Genomic DNA, 18,600 nt, shown 5'->3' with positions numbered 1-18,600 from the left:
GGCCGCAGCAGCGGTGGTCTCCCCTGCTTGCAGCAACAATGGTTGCCTGCGGACCGCGGTGGTGGAGGCAGAGCTTTCTCGTGTCGTCATCGGAGAGAGCATGCAATGAAGATGGTGGGCGGCAGCAGAAACCTCAAGGCCGCGGTGGTGAGAACTGAGAACCAGGGAATGGATTTGCGTGAAGGAATCCGGAAGAATAATACGTGGACGAGAGGCTTCGCGCGCAGATACTACATGAGGGATAGCATGGCAGGCCCCAAGCGGTAGAGGCGACTGATGGAGCAACAAATCAGCCGGTTGATTTAGGCGTTGTTTGGATAAGGGGAACATACAGATCGGGATCTCCATAAGCCAGAAAAACGGCCTAACCGTACAAAATCTTGTTTGGCTCCTCCAACTAACCCATGCATATAGGAAACTCGTTTCACAAAGGCCCAGAATTCCAGGTTTGTGGGAAAACGAGTATTAGTCGTTTTTCCACAAACGCGGTTAACAAATACAGATCGCAACTGTCCATCTCCGCCTCCGCCCTTTCCTGAACAACCACATTGGCGCCAATTTTTCTTTCTGCGACTCACCTCCCGCCTTTTTCCATTGCCTATATAAGAGGATTTTGTTGGCCACAGGGTGCGTTCTCCACACAGATCGCACAGGCTGGATGCGATCCCCGGCCACAGGCACTGGATGGAATACATCGCCTTTGGATCTGAACTTGGCCATCTTCAATAGGACTGCACACCTCCATCGAGCTCTTGTTATCATCATCATCTTCCGGTCTTCAATCAGGATTCGTGGCTTCACCCATCCTACACGGTAAGATAAACCATCTAGAGTTACAAAATTCTGCAGTACGAATTGTTTTTGTAAATACGTTCATGCTACTGTTCATTGAATTAATTCTATTGGTAGCGAACCCTATTTTCCATACAACCCCTGATAATTTTATTTAGGCAATTCCTAGATTATACAAGATCCAATAACCTGGTAATTCCTAAATATGAATTTATGGTACATACGAGAATCAGGGTGCTCTACATACATATTAAAATAATCCAACACCGAACCACAATAATATTGTCAATCAGTATATATATCCAAGTGCAGTAGTTAGTTTTTCATGAGAAGGATACAGTTTAAATCATAGTATAAGGATAATTTTGCATAAGTATCAATCATATCTATCCATATTATATAGTGTATGGTAAGAGCTATGAAGTAAGCAAATGAAGATCAGAGTACCTTGTGATGTCCAATGTGAAGTTGCGGCAATAAGTGGGGAAACCTAGCCCAGCTTTATAGTAAATGAACTTCATGCTTGAGATCTTGGCTGCAACCAAGCAAAGTAACTGGTCAGGGAACATCCCATTAGGCGAACATGCGACAAAAATTGAAGTGTCAAGTCACACTTTGAACAAAAGATTAGTTCACTCCTAGACTCCCATTTGTGTACAACGACCACAGGATTACCCCTCAAAAGATCGAAATATTAGTGGCATGCTCATTTTCTTCCACTTCGTAGATTTATCGTAATGAACAAAATGACTCATCTTGCATTATTTCTTCTTGTATCTCCCTGTAGAAAAATATGGATGATGAGAAGGACAAAATAATTAGGAAGGAAAACACAGATAAAGCTAAGCGCCATGTATGGAAATCTTCAGAGGACAAAATACTACTCAATATATTGAAAGATCAAAGTCTACAGGGAGGGAAAGAAGGAACAGGTTACACAAAGAAAGCATGGTGTGATATCTTAGGACAATTCAACGATTCAAGGGTAGAGAAACTTGAATTACAACAACTGAAAAATCGTCATAAGTACTACAGGAGTTGCTACAGTACCATGGACAGACTTCTAAAACTCACGGGATTTGGTTCGGACGATGATGATAAAATGATAAAAGCTTCAGAAGAAATTTGGGAAGAACTAATTAAGGTAAGGATTTGCGAGTAGAATCCATATGAAGTTCTCATATCATAGTATTAACCAAAAACTAAACAACTTGCAGAAGGATAAGTCACTACAGGAATATCGAGATAAGGTGTGGCCTAGTTGGGTAGATCTTCAAGCCATATGTGCTACTTCAACAGCATCTGGAGCTGGTGCTGTATCTAGCAAAGGAAAAGATGCTGCATGTACAAGCAAATCTTCACAGATTGATCTCAATATGGATGTTGAAGTTCATGAGATTGATTCTGATGAAAACAATACTTCCCCTGGTGTCTTCATGAAGAAGTCAACTACCATTGAGCAAGAAAAAAAGAAGTCCACTGGAAGTGGATCAAAAGAAACTGGAAGAGGGCAAAAACGGACAGCCGACGATGCCATATCAGCAATTGACCGCCTTGCAGATGCATCACTTAGCATTGCTGAAGCGAAGAAAACAGTAGCACAACAAAATGAAGCTTACTCGGTGTAACGCCCTCGATGCGGCTATATCTCCCACGTGTCGAAGCACGACTTAGAGGCATAACCGCATTGAAAGCAATGTCGCAAGTGAGGTAATCTTCACACAACCCATGTAATACATAAGCGAAAGAGATACATAGTTGGCTTACAATCGCCACTTCACACAAATACATGAATAAAGCATTACAACAACCAAATACAATCAGGGCCCGACTACGGAGCCTAAATAAAAGAAGAACCCCAAATGCGACAAAGGTCCCCGATCGACCCCAACTGGGCTCCACTACTGATCAACTAGAACGAAACACCACAAAGGACAAGATCTTCATCGAGCTCCTCCTTGAGCTTGGTTGCGTCATCTGCACGGACTCAACGGCACCTGCAAGCTGGTTTTGGAAGTATCTGTGAGCCACGGGGACTCAGCAATCTCGCACCCGCGAGATCAAGACTATTTAAGCTTATGGGTAAGGTAAAGGTATGAGGTGGAGCTGCAGCAAGCGACTAGCATATATGGTGGCTAACATACGCAAATGAGAGCGAGAAGAGAAGGCAAAGCACGGTCGATACAGGTATGATCAAGAAGTGATCCTGGACTACCTACGTCAAGCATAACTCCAACACCATGTTCACTTCCCGGACTTCGCCGGAAAGAGACCATCACGGTTACACACGCGGTTGATGTATTTTAATTAAGGTCAACTTCGGGTTTTCTACAACCGGACGTTAACAAATTCCCATCTGCCCATAACCGCGGGCACTGCTTTCGAAAGATAATACCCTGCATGGGTGTCCCAACTTAGCCCATCACAAGCTCTCATGGTCAACGAAGGAATAGACCTCCACCCGAGACACTCCGATCAGACTCGGTATCCCGGTACAACAAGACATTTCGACAGGGTAAAACTAAACCAGCAACACCGCCCGAATGTGCCGACAAATCCCGATAGGAGCTGCACATATCTCTTTCTCAGGGCACACTCAGATTGTCCAAGGTACGGGTAGGCCAACCCAGAGTTGCCCCTGGTGGCCACCGGCAGCTGACAGTTGGACCAACACTCAGAGGAGCACTGGCCCGGGGGGGGGGTAAAATAATGATGACCCTTGAGTCCGCGAAACCCAAGGGAAAAAGAGGCTAGGTGGCGAATGGTAAAACCAATGTTGGGCATTGCTGGAAGAGCTTTACTTAAGGCGAACTGTCAAGGGGTTCCCATAATAGCCCAACCGCGTATGGAACGCAAAGTCCGGGAACATAACACCGATATGACGGAAACTAGGGCGGCAAGAGTGGAACAAAACACCAGGCATAAGGCCGAGCCTTCCACCCTTTACCAAGTATATAGATGCATTAATTAAGTAAGATATATTGTGATATCCCAACAAGTAAACATGTTCCAACAAGGAACAACATCTCCATGTTCCAACAAGGAACAAACTTCAATCTTCACCTGCAACTAACAACGCTATAAGAGGGGCTGAGCAAAGCGGTAACATAGCCAATCAACGGTTTGCTAGGACATGGTGGGTTAGAGGTTTGACATGGCAATTTGGGAGGCTGACAAGCAAATGGTAGGCATCGTAGCATTGGCATAGCAAAAGAGCGAGCAAACTAGCATAGCAAAGATAGTAGTGATTTCGAGGGTATGATCATCTTGCCTGAAATCCCGCAAGGAAGAAGAACGAATCCAAGAAGAAGACAAACGGCCGTAGACGAACGAATCCACACAACTCCGGAACGAAACCGAAGCTAACGTGAGAAGCAACCCGGAAAGGAACAAACAACATAGTAAACACACAAGCATAAACAAGTCATGATGCACAAACAAGTATGATGCATGTCCGGTTTAATGAGGCATGGCATGGCAAAGTGCAACAAACAATACTACAAGTTAAGTGGAGCTCAATATGCAACGAGGTGCATGTTGACGAAACACCCCATCGATTATTTAGTTATCTCTCGTTATGTACCCAACAATATTAAATGTTGTTAAACATGGCAAGAGGGTGAAGCAAATGAAAACTACCTATCTAGGCAAGTTTAAATGAGGCCGAAACACAAACAACACTTCCGGAAAAACCCCATGTTATTTAGCAGTTTAATGCCAACACAATATTAAACATTTTAATTGTTGTTATCATGATGCGGATGACATATACAAGTATGCAATTTTTTATGAAAATGTTGACATGAGCATGATAAGAAGCATTAGTCGCCATGGCGGAAGGAAAAAGGTACCACGGCGGCGAAACAAAAATGGTGCCACCGCAACATATCCGAAAATGATGCCACGGCAACATATCGGTTCCGGTAGCTCACGGAGATACCGGTACAAAAGGAAGTGAGCGTGAGCGAGTCATGCAAGATGGTGGGGTGCTCCCGGCTACCGGGTTCCCACGGGATTGTGGCATGGAAACGAGGAGGAACTTGCAATGACAATTCGGACATGGTGCAAACACGGGCATCTCATACAACGTGCATTCGGTCCACGGCGGTCGTTTCGAGTTATACCTTCGAAGCGTTCAAACGAGACGGTTCGCATTCGGAGCGGTGTAGAGGAAGTAGGCGTTCACGGGACGTCGTCGGAAGTAGTTGTACACGGTGTCGGTAGAGGAAGTAGTTGTTCACGTGGCGACGGTAGTGGAAGTAGTTGTTCTCGCGATGGTAGTGGTTCGAGGTCTTGGCGGGTCATCATGTAGCCGTACATGTTCGTCGTGGTACACCGTTCGTAGAAGTTCGGGCGGCGGTAGCGGTACACGTTTGACGTTTTGTAGTCGAACTTGACGTTTCCAAGGGGCTCCGAATGTCGTGGTACTTGGTGAAAATTCTCGAAGATGACCTTGACGATCCTGGTTTCGGAGCAGAGGTGAGGCTGGCTGGCTACGACCGGCCTTGCAGCCGCTGCGGCCCACGCGAGCGAGCAGAGCAGGCTCATGCATGAACTTGGCGGGCGCGGCGAGTCATCGGAGGCCGGGGACGGGGCTGCAGGGCCGGCTCGGCACGGGGACCTGGCGAGCGTGTGGAGAGGCGAGGACGGGGCGTCGGCGAGGCTCCGGTGGCCGGCTGGCCGGGGCCAGCGCGAGGAGACGCGGGTGACGGGGAGGCGCGGCGCCGGAAGACTGCTCGGGGATCCGTCAGGCGGGGCCCGCGCCGCGGCGGCGACGGACAGACGAGGAGGCGGGCGAAGAGGAGGTTGGGCGCGCGGCGCGCGGCCGGTGCTCGAGGGGCTCCTCTCCTCACGCTCGGCGACAGGGAGTTGGCGAGGAGGAGGCGCGGGGAAGGAAGGCAGCAGGGGCACGGCGAAGACTGGCGGCGGCGGCCGGTGCTCAAGGGGCTCCTCCTCGTGGCGCTCGGACTGCAGGGAGCTCGGGGTCGCGGGAGAGAGATGGGATCGAGCAGGAGAGGCGATGGGATCGGACGATGGGTGACTGGCGGCGCTGGAAGAGGACGAAGGGAGGGAGAGATGAGGGGATCGGGAAACTAGGGTTAGAGGGGGGCGCTGCTGGGCCTAGGCCTTGGGCCGGTCTGGCTGCGCGGGTGGCTGGGCCGAGCTGCGGTAGCTGGGAGGCCCAGTTGGGCTGGCTTCTCCATCTCTCTTTTCTTTTCCTTAATTCTTCAACCAGAATTTAGGAGAAAAGAAAGAGGTGCTAGAGGTGGAATATTTCAGAAAAGAAAATATCCCTGGAGTCTTGAGAATATGCAGAATTTGAATAAATTGGTTTGGCAATTTTTAGAGGAAGAAAAATAATTCAAGTTTGAATTAAATTCAAACTTGAGCCATTTTAAAACCTAACCAAAACATTCCCAAAAGAGGTGAAATTTGGCGGTGGGGTTTAGGGCAATAAGTTTGACTATTTGGGAGAAGGTGAACATTAAAGGAGAAGGGGAAAAATGACACTTGTCAAAAGAAGGAAGTAGAGGGAAGGAGAAGGATCGGGAGGGGATCCCGAGAGGGTTTGGTCGGGTGGCGGCGGAGGGAACGGGAGGATGGGACAAGGCGCCTAGGATCTAGGGTTGGATATATATATAGGTAGGGGATGGTAGGAACTAATCCGGTCCGTCCGATTATAATCGGGCGGTCGTAAATAAATAGGTTAGATAGCCCGAATAATAAAACGAAGATATTTGTAGATGTTTGGGGATGATCCGGACACAGCGGTAACGACTGTCCGAGTCGGGTCCGGGACAGCTTTCGGGCGCTCGCGTGAGTGGTTCGATGCACTGTGCAGAGAGGGTTTCGGACCGCACGATCGCATCGGGCAACTCCGGAAGCGAAGAGGGGAAGGAGGATGGACTAGGTGGGCTGTGCAGACGGTCTCGAGCTGAGAGAAGAGAAGAGAGGGAGGCCCGGCGACTGTTTCCGGAGACCGAAAACGTCCGACGTTAGACCGGCTACTATTGCCGCTATATTTATCCGTTGGGACGTCAAACGGACTCCGAATGCGATGAAACTTGGCAGGCGGTCTACTGACAACAAAACGACACCGCATGCCAACTTTCAACCCATTCCGAGAACATTTTCCGGCCACTAATAAAATAATATTTCGGACGTGCCGCGGGCGCGTGCAAGTGTGGTTGGGCTCAAAACGGACAACGGAAGGAACGAGGAGACCGGGACGGATGCAAGTTTTGAAAACATGATGATGCAATGCACATGATGACATGATGAAATGCAACACGCAAGCCAATGACAAGACAACAACAACGAATAACTGAACGACACCTGGCACATCGGTCTCGGGGCGTTACAACACTCCACCACTATGAGAGGATCTCGTCCCGAGATCTAGAATGGCACCGGAGGGACAACGGAAGAGAAAGAGAGGAGAGGTAAAACTAAGTTGCTCCTTTGACGAACGAGTGAAACCAAAGAACCTTGCGAGGTTGAACTAATTCGAGAAAAGAATAGAACGAAGGAGAACAAAGTCGAAAACACTCCGTTAGAAACTAGGGACAAAGAGCATTGCGAAACCTTGAGGTTGAAGGGAAGATATATATTGAAAACGCGCCGGCTAAGGAAGGGGATCAAGGAATACCAAATTCGAACAGCACTCCGGTTGAAAAGTGATACAAGACTAGATAAGATGAAAAGAACTTGAGCAGAGGACACGACACTCTGGTTAAATGGATAAGCACGAAAAGAACATGATCTTTGACAAACGAGATGATGGGTTGAAAAGAGCAACATCACAATGACTCCGGAACGAAGGGAAACAAGATCTTGAAAGATCACAGATACAACAAATGCTAGAATGGAGTTGTTGAAAACCAACAACGAAAAGAATAATCTTGATATGGTCTTATGAAATACATATCAAATTATGAGATGACAACCTGCCACTCACGGGAAGAAGAATTGGATTGATATGAACGAGGAGACGAGAAACTTATTTCACCGGGAGGATAAATGAAGTACTTGGATCATTTACAAGCACCATAAATGGCAACAATCCTTAGGGAAGGCTTTAGGTGAAATATAACTCAAGATAACTCCAAAGAAGAGATTGATGGATTTAAAATATCTCATTCTTGATAACTTGTGACTCACGAAGCAACGAAGGGGAATTATCAAGAAGGACATAATACCACCTCCAAAGATACGGTAGAAAGAAATTGCACTCCGGATAGCAAGATGAAGAATGCTTGAGTTTCTTAGAAAAGAATCTCGATGAACACTTCAAGAAGAAATATAAATCCTTGATGAACCATCATGTAGAGCCTCCATGAAGAACTCCGGTAATAAAAGGATGATAAAAAGAAAGAGAAGTTGAAAACACAAGGTGAAGCCTTGCGATGATTTAGATGGAGCTTCGCGACGAGATAATGCGGAAAACTTAGAACTCCGGAAGAAAGATGAACAACAAGAAGCCAAGAATTTATTCCTCCTGGACAAACTCTGAAGGAAAGGATTAATCACTTGGATGAAACCAGAATAAGAATTATGTTATGCGTATCCTTCACCAATTTAAATTGATGACAAGCAACGGATTTGGCATACCACTTATTCTTGTAGAAAGGATTAAGAGAGATATGGCGTAAACTTGAGAAGGTCTTCAACGAACCACCGGTAGGATTTGGAAAGAACGAATGAATTGATATGATAACAAAGAAAGAGAACTCTTGAACGAACCACCGTAAGAATTGAAATTGAACGTAGCAAATGCACAAATCACCGGGAAGAATTGCAAAATGAATGAAGATACTTTAGGGTATTTAGATACATGAGAACGAAGAGAGCACGAGCCGATTAAAGATCACTTGAACAAGGCACCGGTAAGATCGGAGAATGATAACTGCAAACTGAGAATGAATAAATCTGAATTGATGGACTCCGGATGACAAACTGAGAAGACTCTTGAATAACTCCGGATGGATGAAAAGAATTCTCACGATCAAAACAATTATGAGAGGATGGCAACAAGCTAGCACCATGAATCTTGAAGAGAATAGAGCAAGATTAAAGAGAAACTCTTCTTCGGTCTTCAAATGATGAGAATGACAACGAGAAACACCACCAAGAATTATTGAGGCACACCGGAAGAATCAAAAGCGAAGAGGTTGAGCCAACTATGAAAAGAATTTGAAAGATCTTGGAGAAATGCATTTGACTGATGATAACTCATTCTTACGTCAAACTTAGAGAAGAATTTAGGATAGCTCTGGGAAAATAGAAGAGTCAGGTAAGATCCTGGGAAAAGACCTGTGGGTTAGGGCCCACTCAAAAGAACACCGTTGAACAATTGCTTGAAAGGAAGGTTGCACTGGTTGAATTAAATGGCTTGAATGAGGTAACAGCCTCGAAATAGTTAGAATTGATGCGGAGTGGAAACACAAATCTTCAGAGATATCTTCAGCACTCCGGAATAACAAATAGCAAGGAGTAGAATGATAATGAGGTGCACCGGTATGAGAAGACATTGAAATGAGGAAAAAGGTATGATCAACAAAACTTGACTTGAATCCACCGGAGAAGAGAAAGGAATGAGGAATGACGAACTAGTAGAACATCTTCTTGAGAACCACCGGGTAAGAACATTGACGGAAAAGAATGGAGAAACTTCGCAAAAATAAAAGGATACTTGGTAAAGAAATCTTAGTCCTTGAGGAAAAAGGGTGGGTGGGCGGGAAAAAACAAAGGCAACTTGGAGACGGATGAAACAACCACCGTTGAGAAGAAATGATAATTGGTCTTGCTGATGTTGAAGTGATCGGATCCACTTGAAGAGAAACACGCCGGTTGAAAAGGATTGACATGACAATCTCGATTGTCGAGAAGGATTGATATTCACATCGGAGTATGAGAACACCATTTCGGAAAGGTATGGAATCAACACTTGACATTGAAGCAACTCGAATACCACAACTCAAAACAAAAACAAAGGACTGGCTTGCAGAATAAGCCGGAACAAACATATGATAGAGATTTCGTCCGAAGTTTTCATGGTGGGGCCTACACGGGCTCGATCGTACAGCACCATCATGTACAAGGCAGTGCACATGACATACGAAGCGTCCCCGAGTCGGCATAGCCAAGGACTCTTTAAGACACAACGAGACCACTGTAAAACCAACCGTGAATAGGCGGACCACTAGACGTCGAACCCCAATTTCAAATCATACATCTGTCGGAAAGATATCCTAAGAGCTACTTGAATTCCCACCTATGAAACTCCTGAAATTTTCAGGTTATGCAATCAGGTGTTGGGGATACAGGGGAAGCATAATATCTCACCCAAAACTAACAAATCCTACATCCAGCTGTATCCATCCTTCAACACATAACCAAGAAACCTTCGGAAATCATCTACCTCAACCTTCGAAAAGCATCCGTTATACAAGTTATGGCGATACTCCCGTACTCACCTCAGTACTGGGTTATCGGGGTTATCTCACCAACAACTGCATAAAAGAGATTTTTGATGTCGGCGTACTAAACTCAGATATTCCAGAACTGCAACGATAAAATTATGATGACAACACCTCAGAGCTCAACTCCCCGGGACACTTCCACAAAACCCCTGACAGGAGGCACCAAGACAATGTTCTCATCATAAAACCATCGGAACGATTCCAAGATACCCGCGTGATCCTAAAAAAATTTAGTGAAATTTGAGAAGAGAAGAGTCAAAACTCTACGTCAGGATGCCTTACCAGAGCGATGAGGAGACTGGGAAGTAAAAAGAATTCCTAAACTCTCCGATATATAATTCCTAAATGACTCAAAACATTTTTTTCTAGACACAAACTCGGCTGCTAAAAACGATCAATCAGTGGGGCTCCTAAGGTCGGGGAAGGCTCTGATTACCAACTTGTAACGCCCTCGATGCGGCTATATCTCCCACGTGTCGAAGCACGACTTAGAGGCATAACCGCATTGAAAGCAATGTCGCAAGTGAGGTAATCTTCACACAACCCATGTAATACATAAGGGAAAGAGATACATAGTTGGCTTACAATCGCCACTTCACACAAATACATGAATAAAGCATTACAACAACCAAATACAATCAGGGCCCGACTACGGAGCCTAAATAAAAGAAGAACCCCAAATGCGACAAAGGTCCCCGATCGACCCCAACTGGGCTCCACTACTGACCAACTAGAATGAAACACCACAAAGGACAAGATCTTCATCGAGCTCCTCCTTGAGCTTGGTTGCGTCATCTGCACGGACTCAACGGCACCTGCAAGCTGGTTTTGGAAGTATCTGTGAGCCACGGGGACTCAGCAATCTCGCACCCGCGAGATCAAGACTATTTAAGCTTATGGGTAAGGTAAAGGTATGAGGTGGAGCTGCAGCAAGCGACTAGCATATATGGTGGCTAACATACGCAAATGAGAGCGAGAAGAGAAGGCAAAGCACGGTCGATACAGGTATGATCAAGAAGTGATCCTGGACTACCTACGTCAAGCATAACTCCAACACCGTGTTCACTTCCCGGACTCCGCCGGAAAGAGACCATCACGGTTACACACGCGGTTGATGTATTTTAATTAAGGTCAACTTCGGGTTTTCTACAACCGGACGTTAACAAATTCCCATCTGCCCATAACCGCGGGCACGGCTTTCGAAAGATAATACCCTGCAGGGGTGTCCCAACTTAGCCCATCACAAGCTCTCACGGTCAACGAAGGAATAGACCTCCACCCGAGACACTCCGATCAGACTCGGTATCCCGGTACAACAAGACATTTCGACAGGGTAAAACTAAACCAGCAACACCGCCCGAATGTGCCGACAAATCCCGATAGGAGCTGCACATATCTCTTTCTCAGGGCACACTCAGATTGTCCAAGGTACGGGTAGGCCAACCCAGAGTTGCCCCTGGTGGCCACCGGCAGCTGACAGGTTGGACCAACACTCAGAGGAGCACTGCCCGGGGGGGGTAAAATAATGATGACCCTTGAGTCCGCGAAACCCAAGGGAAAAAGAGGCTAGGTGGCGAATGGTAAAACCAATGTTGGGCATTGCTGGAAGAGCTTTACTTAAGGCGAACTGTCAAGGGGTTCCCATAATAGCCCAACCGCGTATGGAACGCAAAATCCGGGAACATAACACCGATACGACGGAAACTAGGGCGGCAAGAGTGGAACAAAACACCAGGCATAAGGCCGAGCCTTCCACCCTTTACCAAGTATATAGATGCATTAATTAAGTAAGATATATTGTGATATCCCAACAAGTAAACATGTTCCAACAAGGAACAACATCTCCATGTTCCAACAAGGAACAAACTTCAATCTTCACCTGCAACTAACAACGCTATAAGAGGGGCTGAGCAAAGCGGTAACATAGCCAATCAACGGTTTGCTAGGACATGGTGGGTTAGAGGTTTGACATGGCAATTTGGGAGGCTGACAAGCAAATGGTAGGCATCGTAGCATTGGCATAGCAAAAGAGCGAGCAAACTAGCATAGCAAAGATAGTAGTGATTTCGAGGATATGATCATCTTGCCTGAAATCCCGCAAGGAAGAAGAACGAATCCAAGAAGAAGACAAACGGCCGTAGACGAACGAATCCTCACAACTCCAGAACGAAACCGATGCTAACGTGAGAAGCAACCCGGAAAGGAACAAACAACATAGTAAACACACAAGCATAAACAAGTCATGATGCACAAACAAGTATGATGCATGTCCGGTTTAATGAGGCATGGCATCGCAAAGTGCAACAAACAATACTACAAGTTAAGTGGAGCTCAATATGCAACGAGGTGCATGTTGACGAAACACACCATCGATTATTTAGTTATCTCTCGTTATGTACCCAACAATTTTAAATGTTGTTAAACATGGCAAGAGGGTGAAGCAAATGAAAACTACCTATCTAGGCAAGTTTAAATGAGGCCGAAACACAAACAACACTTCCGGAAAAACCCCATGTTATTTAGCAGTTTAATGCCAACACAATATTAAACATTTTAATTGTTGTTATCATGAAGCGGATGACATATACAAGTATGCAATTTTTTATGAAAATGTTGACATGAGCATGATAAGAAGCATTAGTCGCCATGGCAGAAGGAAAAAGGTACCACGGCGGCGAAACAAAAATGGTGCCACGGCAACATATCCGAAAATGATGCCACGGCAACATATCGGTTCCGGTAGCTCACGGAGATACCGGTACAAAAGGAAGTGAGCGTGAGCGAGTCATGCAAGATGGTGGGGTGCTCCCGGCTACCGGGTTCCCACGGGATTGTGGCATGGAAACGAGGAGGAACTTGCAATGACAATTCGGACATGGTGCAAACACGGGCATCTCATACAACGTGCATTCGGTCCACGGCGGTCGTTTCGGGTTATACCTTCGAAGCATTCAAACGAGACGGTTCGCATTCGGAGCGGTGTAGAGGAAGTAGGCGTTCACGGGACGTCGTCGGAAGTAGTTGTACACGGCGTCGGTAGAGGAAGTAGTTGTTCACGTGGCAACGGTAGTGGAAGTAGTTGTTCTCGCGATGGTAGTGGTTCGAGGTCTTGGCGGGTCATCATGTAGCCGTACATGTTCATCGTGGTACACCGTTCGTAGAAGTTCGGGCGGCGGTAGCGGTACACGTTTGACGTTTTGTAGTCGAACTTGACGTTTCCAAGGGGCTCCGAATGTCGTGGTACTTGGCGAAAATTCTCAAAGATGACCTTGACGATCCTGGTTTCGGAGCAGAGGCGAGGCTGGCTGGCTACGACCGGCCTTGCAGCCACTGCGGCCCACGCGAGCGAGCAGAGGAGGCTCACGCAGGAACTTGGCGGGCGCGGCGAGTCATCGGAGGCCGGGGACGGGGCTGCAGGGCCGGCTCGGCACGGGGACCTGGCGAGCGTGTGGAGAGGCGAGGACGGGGCGTCGGCGAGGCTCCGGTGGCCGGCTGGCCGGGGCCAGCGCGAGGAGACGCGGGTGACGGGGAGGCGCGGCGCCGGAAGACTGCTCGGGGATCCGTCAGGCGGGGCCCGCGCCGCGGCGACGACGGACAGACGAGGAGGCGGGCGAAGAGGAGGTTGGGCGTGCGGCCGGTGCTCGAGGGGCTCCTCTCCTCGACGCTCGGCGACAGGGAGTTGGCGAGGAGGAGGCGCGGGGAAGGAAGGCAGCAGGGGCACGGCGAAGACTGGCGGCGGCGGCCGGTGCTCAAGGGGCTCCTCCTCGTGGCGCTCGGACTGCAGGGAGCTCGGGGTCGCGGGAGAGAGATGGGATCGAGCAGGAGAGGCGATGGGATCGGACGATGGGTGACTGGCGGCGCTGGAAGAGGACGAAGGGAGGGAGAGATGAGGGGATCGGGAAACTAGGGTTAGAGGGGGGCGCTGCTGGGCCAAGGCCTTGGGCCGGTCTGGCTGCACGGGTGGCTGGGCCGAGCTGCGGTAGCTGGGAGGCCCAGTTGGGCTGGCTTCTCCATCTCTCTTTTCTTTTCCTTAATTCTTCAACCAGAATTTAGGAGAAAAGAAAGAGGTGCTAGAGGTGGAATATTTCAGAAAAGAAAATATCCCTGGAGTCTTGAGAATATGCAGAATTTGAATAAATTGGTTTGGCAATTTTTAGAGGAAGAAAAATAATTCAAGTTTGAATTAAATTCAAACTTGAGCCATTTTAAAACCTAACCAAGACATTCCCAAAAGAGGTGAAATTTGGCGGTGGGGTTTAGGGCAATATGTTTGACTATTTGGGAGAAGGTGAACATTAAAGGAGAAGGGGAAAAATGGCACTTGTCAAAAGAAGGAAGTAGAGGGAAGGAGAAGGATCGGGAGGGGATCCCGAGAGGGTTTGGTCGGGTGGCGGCGGAGGGAACGGGAGGATGGGACAAGGCGCCTGGGATCTAGGGTTGGATATATATATAGGTAGGGGATGGTAGGAACTAATCCGGTCCGTCCGATTATAATCGGGCGGTCGTAAATAAATAGGTTAGATAGCCCGAATAATAAAACGAAGATATTTGTAGATGTTTGGGGATGATCCGGACACAACGGTAACGACTGTCCGAGTCGGGTCCGGGACAGCTTTCGGGCGCTCGCGTGAGTGGTTCGATGCACTGTGCAGAGAGGGTTTCGGACCGCGCGATCGCATCGGGCAACTCCGGAAGCAAAGAGGGGAAGGAGGATGGACTAGGTGGGCTGTGCAGACGGTCTCGAGCTGAGAGAAGAGAAGAGAGGGAGGCCCGGCGACTGTTTCCGGAGACCGAAAACGTCCGACGTTAGACCGGCTACTATTGCCGCTATATTTATCCGTTGGGACGTCAAACGGACTCCGAATGCGATGAAACTTGGCAGGCGGTCTACTGACAACAAAACGACACCGCATGCCAACTTTCAACCCATTCCGAGAACATTTTCCGGCCACTAATAAAATAATATTTCGGACGTGCCGCGGGCGCGTGCAAGTGTGGTTGGGCTCAAAACAGACAACAGAAGGAACGAGGAGACCGGGACGGATGCAAGTTTTGAAAACATGATGATGCAATGCACATGATGACATGATGAAATGCAACACGCAAGCCAATGACAAGACAACAACAACGAATAACTGAACGACACCTGGCACATCGGTCTCGGGGCGTTACACTCGGTTAAATCATGTATGGCAATATTAAATAGTATGAGTAATCTAGATCCCAAAGAGAAACTAAAAGCGGTCAAGGCATTTACAGATGGTGATAAACGGGCCATATTCATTGAGATGGATGATGAGACGCGGAAGCTTTGGATTCTTGATCCTTAGAATTTTTGTAATACACCATTGACCATAGTATTTTATTTCAGTCGTTGTCGTAGATTCAGAAAACAATTTCCATTATGTTTTATCAGCTTGTGTGAAATAATGAACATTCTTTTTCATTTTTATATTGTTCATTTGATGGTTCAACACTGATATATTTAACAAATATCCTGAGATGATATCAATAGTGTATATTGTGCAGGGAACTATGAACAGCTTGGATGTGCCAGATGATGAACTTTCTGACTCTGAGCAAGTGCTTATTAACAACATTTCTGCAGTGTCCTTGTTTCGTGATGTGTTGTTTACAAGGTTATTCAAAACAACTCGTAACACCTCTATATTAACTGGTGCTCAGAAAACAATAGAGCTGTTAGAGGGACATACAGTTAGATTTTATGAACTAATTCGTCTTGAGAAGCACACATTCTTCTTGTTGCGGGATGCTTTGTGCGAGAGAAAGTTACTTAAGGATACAAATCGAATGACAGTGGATGAACAACTACTCATGTTTTTACATACAATTGGTCACAATGTTAGAAACCGTGTCATGCAAGATAGATATCAGCATTCTGGCGAACCAATCAGCCGACACTTCAACAAAGTTTTAGACGCCATAAATGGTTTGCGTGATGTTTGCATAACAGATCCAAGCAATCAAGTCCCATCCAAAATATTGGGTGATGCAAGGTTCTACCCATATTTCAAGGTATAATTTCTATTTGAAGAATATACTCCTTTTACATATGATTTTCATAAGTACAATGTCCACAACATGTGAACATCCTTATTTGACTAAAAAAATCCCACCAGAACTGCCTAGGAGCAATTGACGGGACACACATTGAGGCGAAAATCAGGCTTGATAAGCAAACTCCTTACAGAAATAGGCATGGTTATCCGTCTCAAAATGTAATGGCAGCAGTGTCATTTGACATGACATTCTCTTATGTCCCTGCTGGATGGGAGGGTTCTGCATCGGATCAAGCTGTTCTAAGATGGGCTGTTACTAGTGGGGGTTTGGTTGTTCCTGAAGGTAAAATTATAAATATATTAATTATTTGTGTATCTATAATATAAATAAAAATTCTGACTGTGCTATGAAACCTCATGTGCAGGCAAATTTTATCTTGTTGATTCAGGCTATGCAAATACTCCAAAATTTATTGCCCCATATCGCGGAGATCGCTATCATATTGCTTCTTTTCGTGGATGTAATCGGAGATATACTGGTGAGAAGGATTTGTTCAACCATGTGCATGCACAGCTGCGGAACGTTGTGGAACGAACCTTTGGTGTTCTGAAAGCTCGTTTTCCAATTCTAAGTAGGAAAGGAGGAATTCCTTATCCATATAGAACTCAAGTTAAAATTGTTATGGCTTGTTGCATCATCCACAACTTCATAAGGAAGGTTAATGAGCCTGATGAGTTGTTTGAGCTTTATGAGCATGGGGAAACACAAGAAAATGTTGACCATGGTGATCAACAAGTTCGTGGGCAAGCAAGAGAAGATGATCGAGTTGCTGGTGAGAGAGTTCGTCCTGGCATCGCTCAACAATTGTGGACTAATCATCAACGACGTGTGAACCGACAACAACAAGATGATTAAACACCGTAATATTTGATTTCCATCTTTAATTAGAGATGTATTTGAATAATTATTGTTAGAACTTTAAATTTCTTTATATGTTCATGAACTCCCCATTCTTTTATAGGCTTATGAACTCTCTCTCTCTCCCTCTCTCTATCTACGGCTACATGATGAAATGTTATTTTTCACCAATCTATTCAGCAAATGAAGCAACAAATAAACTACTTCATTCAAATGGGTGTGTTCTTATGTAAAGCTTGACAGCTTTCAGTGCTACAAACGCACCAGATTCTACCTACGCACCAGATTCTACAATGTACCAAGTGCAAAGCTTGACAGCTTTCAGTGCTACAAACGCACCTGAAACTTCTTGTTTTTAGAAAGACCATGAACCTTGCCAGTTCTAACTTTGCTTTCTACAGTAGCACTCTCCTCCAAAGTTCCATTATACAAATTCCAGTATATGTAGCTAATTGTTAAGGCCTGTTACTTATGAAGTATTTTTCTGCCGGCAAGTGCATGATACAGACCATGAAAGAAAGATAATTATAGCTCCTCTCTGCAAGTGCATGGTAGACCATGTTAACTACAGAGTTTGCAAAAAGAAAAATCAAACATACCTGCTCCTCTGAATCGCCATCCTCGAGCTTGTCCTCTGCATCCGCTGTTACTCATGGTCATGCTGGTCAGGGAGCAGGGGCTACAGCTGCCTGCTGCCGCCGGCGCCCCACAGATCTAGTGGTAAAACGGGCTGGTTATAGTGCAGCCTGCACCGCCGGCATTCTAGGGAGGCAGGCATGTGCGTTGAGCTGAAGCAGCACTGCTCGACGAATAGAGCTGGCTGACGGCCAACGAAGCACAGTAGGCCTTAGCGACCTAGCCGTCCAGGGGAGGGGAGGCGGGCAGCGGCGTCGGGGAGTCCAGCAGCAACCGGCGTGGCCGGAGGCGCGCACTAGCCGGCGTCCTCGCGCGGATTTATCCACGGCCGAGAGCAGGGGAGTACCGGTGTCAGCGAGCGGAGGAGGAATCGGAGGGGACCAGCAGGACGACAGACTTGGAAGACGCCATTCTGGCTGATTTGGGGAAAGTGAGAGTGAGTCACGGGAGGAGAAAAGGAGGGTATCCAAACAAGGTACATGACCGACTAGTTTTTCTGTTTTCCTATCCAAACGTAACTTTCTATAAACTCGTTATTTACAAAACGTAACGTAAAACGGGGTTTCCTAAAAATCAGCTAAAAACTCGTTTTCTATAATCCTAACGCTAATCACCGCTATCCAAACAACGCCTTAGATAGTTTCCCATTGTTTTTTACTTTTAGGGTGGAGTGAAGGCAGGCCTCCCCTCGCTAGCCGGCCGACGAAGGCCTATTCCAATCCGGCCCATAAAGCACAGCACGTACACATTG

At 46.6% G+C, this 18,600-nt stretch overlaps 1 long non-coding RNA gene across 1 annotated transcript; it reads right to left on the bottom strand.

Moving 5' to 3' along the window:
- Window positions 1-383: 383 nt before the first annotated feature.
- LOC123129918 (uncharacterized) lies at window positions 384-17,886 on the bottom strand. Its single transcript, XR_006463696.1, has 4 exons — window positions 17,813-17,886; window positions 1,468-1,573; window positions 1,240-1,327; window positions 384-806 (listed from the first exon to the last, which is right to left on the bottom strand). It is a non-coding gene; the product is annotated as an uncharacterized lncRNA (long non-coding RNA).
- Between the last annotated feature and the right edge of the window lie 714 nt (window positions 17,887-18,600).

The sequence above is a fragment of the Triticum aestivum genome, chromosome 6A (assembly GCF_018294505.1).
Source record: "Triticum aestivum cultivar Chinese Spring chromosome 6A, IWGSC CS RefSeq v2.1, whole genome shotgun sequence".
Lineage (NCBI taxonomy): Eukaryota > Viridiplantae > Streptophyta > Magnoliopsida > Poales > Poaceae > Triticum > Triticum aestivum.
The sequence above is the reverse complement of the archived record's forward strand: the minus strand, read 5'-3'. Positions and strand labels throughout refer to the sequence as shown.